Source organism: Empidonax traillii, unplaced genomic scaffold (genome assembly GCF_003031625.1).
Source record: "Empidonax traillii isolate 1590-97213 ecotype Southwest subspecies unplaced genomic scaffold, ASM303162v1 scaffold524:size468641, whole genome shotgun sequence".
Classification (NCBI taxonomy): Eukaryota; Metazoa; Chordata; class Aves; order Passeriformes; family Tyrannidae; genus Empidonax; species Empidonax traillii.
The window spans coordinates 26,613-29,592 of NW_020955717.1; the positions used below are offsets into that span (position 1 = coordinate 26,613).

Genomic DNA, 2,980 nt, shown 5'->3' on the forward strand with positions numbered 1-2,980 from the left:
TTTCACTGATCTCCATCTCCTCTGTTCATGCAGTTTGGATGCACTATCTAAATAATGACGTAGAAATAAAGAGTGAAGAAAAGAATGATCTCTATAGTTTGATGTTTGGAGCAATATTGATTTGGCATCTAAATTTAAATTTTGTCCCCTTACAAGTACCCCCATCTTTTCACAGACTTATTTCTAATTTCCCACATCTTAGATAAAATGTGTTTGCTTAAAAAAAAATTGGAATCACTTAACACTTCAAAGTGATAATTCAACAACATTTTTGATAAGGATAATCCATTATTAACAGTCCAAACAGAGGGGTTATCTTTAATCTCCTATATGTGTCCAATCTATATTTATAAAAGTAATTTTAATATCACGAAAGTAAAAACTGATGAAAAATGGAGAGAAAGAATTTAAGTGGAGGTAAAGAATCTATCTCTCTCTTTTCTGCTTCCTTTTATCCATAACATAAACCCTAGGGTTCACATCCATTTAAATTATTAAAGGTCTTCCCTGAGTGTCCTTTTTTTCCAGACTAAACAACCCCAGCTCCCTCAGCTGCTCCTGTTAAGACTTGTGCTCCAGATTCTTCACCAAGTTCGTTGCCCTTCTCTGGATGTACTCCAGTTAACTCAATGTTATTCCTCTAGTGAGGATCAAAGTGGAGGCCAAAAGAACTGCATGCTCATTGCAGGGGTGGGATCACTGGGACTAAGGTTAAGGAGCAGAGTTAGATATGAACATTTCCTAGAAATAAAGGGTAGGAAAATTTTCTTTAGACATTCTGCCCTCAGCAACAGTGGCGAAGGTTATCATTTCTTCATTAACTTGTAATCTGCTTTGTTCAGGTTTATTTTCCTTCACTGTGAATTGTCAATTACTTCTTCAGAGCTGACAGCTTTGATAAACATTGCTTCCTGTGTGCACTCTTCAAGATATATTGTGCACGTTTTTATCCTCCTCAGATTCCCAAAGCACAGTTTGGGGGAATTAATTTTCAAAGATCAGTTTCAACAATATTTTTCAAAATGGCTGGCACAGCTTTGATTTATGATTTCCCTCATAGCATCTATAGTAAAACAATCTGCTCTTGTTTAAAAACATTCAGTTCTTTTGCTTTTACTTTGGCTTTCAGCAAGTAATGTAAACTGCAGCACTTTCACCACCTGCTGCCTACACCAGATGCATTTACATTAACGTTTTAGTTCAGATTAGGAGTGGACTTCTCCTAAAATCCTACAGGAAACCTCCTGTCTGTGCCCCACTTGCCAAGCTTTGGTTCACAAAGTAGAGTTGTCTCACAGTGTGTGACATGGGTCTATCTTAACTGGTACTAAACAGGAGATGTACTGAACGAGAGTACCTTTTACCCTTCAGCAACTGATGGCCATTCAGCCCATGGGACCAGACAGAGCTAGTCTGAGGTAAAGACCTTCTGAAAACATACGGTATGGACATCTGGTCCTCAACCTCAACTGTTTAACTCTATAAATGTGCTCATATTGTTCAGCACTATTTGCTAATATAGACACAACCAATATCATCTCCAACATTTGCAGAATTCATACCTAAATATGTATTTTGCTGCTGAGATGTAATCTGGATTATTATTACCAGACTGGGAGCCCCTGGTGGTGAAGTGGTTAAAGCACAGCGCTGTGAACGCTGAGACCCGGGTTCGAGTCCCGGTCAGGGCCCCTGCCCGGGCAGATGGAGCTCGTTAGCCCTGTAAGGCAATCCATCTACGTCCTGAGGACCTCACTGCCACCATCCAAGCTCGCTTGGCCCCGGCAGATGAACCTCAGGATTAAAGGGTGGGCTCAGTTCCGCGCACACTGTGTCTCACCTAAAAAATTCAATGCACAGGCTGGAAGGTGGAAAGACCTTCCCCGGTTCTTCATTCGCGAAGAGACTGGCCATACCATACCAGACCAGACTCCAGTTCTCCATTTCTTCTTAGACTCCATTCCTTATGGGAGTCCCCATAATGTGTTCCTGCACCAGACCAGAGCCTGCCGTTGATTTTCTGTATATTTTAATCCATAGTTTTTTATCCATGTTACAGCTTTACACTGTCTTCTGTGTTGAGCAAAGATTACTATTGTTATCGCTAGCTTCATGCTAGGAATTTTTTTATTACACACTAAGCCAGAGGTAATAACTATCAAGTTGAAGAACTTAAGTTCTACATACAAAACCATGAAATACAAAACTATGGAAGTTGTAAGCAGATTGTAGTTTCTCTAATCTTAATTTATTTGTTTTTATTGAACTTGATAGTGGAAAATAAGGAACATAAGGAGTAATAGGGAAGATAATAGGGAATTTAAAGAGAAGATGCAAAAACGGAATAATGGCATTCAACAAAAGAAGCATGGAAGAAAGTACCCAAAAGCATCCTAGTGGGAGAGAGAAAAGAGTAGTGTTTTCAGTAGTTCAGTAGTGTTGTCAGTAGTGGAAAGAGCAGAATAAGGGAAGTGCATGTTAGAAAACAATTTATGATGATGTTCTGAAGGAGAGACTGCAGGTGGGCAATCGGATTGGGTATGTCAGTGGAAAGAGAATGGAGATTTCCACTGCCTTGGGGCAACAGCAGGAGTCTTGAGAAGTCTTTGCCTGTGGCAAAAGAAGCAAAAGAAATAGAGCATGGAGCAGGGACTGCAGCCTAACTCCAGGGGTTGGCTATTGGCAGCCAGCTCAGCACAAATTGGCAGAAACTTGCCAGGCAGGGCTCTAAAGAGTTTGCTGCAGCTTGGAAAGTCACTGAGCTGTCTGAAAGCAGACCTGGTAATAAGAACCTGTAAGCAAGGATGCACGGTGCAAGCTAAGAATTGTTATTTCTGTCCTTTCTGACCCTCTTTGGAAGCTTTTCTGTTTAAAAGTTAACTATTTTAATTTATATTTAAAGAAAATTAGTTTTCTTGGTTTTAAAAGCCTTCAATATTTTTTAGAAAATTCAATATAGAAGACCTGAGTAGATTCACCT

General features: G+C 39.8%; 1 protein-coding gene and 1 non-coding gene across 2 annotated transcripts in view; both read left to right on the forward strand.

The window, feature by feature from the left end:
* PTPRZ1 (protein tyrosine phosphatase, receptor type Z1) overlaps nt 1-2,980 on the forward strand; it is an 82,707-nt gene that overhangs the window by 12,896 nt on the left and 66,831 nt on the right. The window lies entirely within an intron of this gene.
* Nucleotides 1,620-1,691, forward strand: TRNAH-GUG. The gene has a single exon. It is a non-coding gene; the product is annotated as a tRNA-His (tRNA).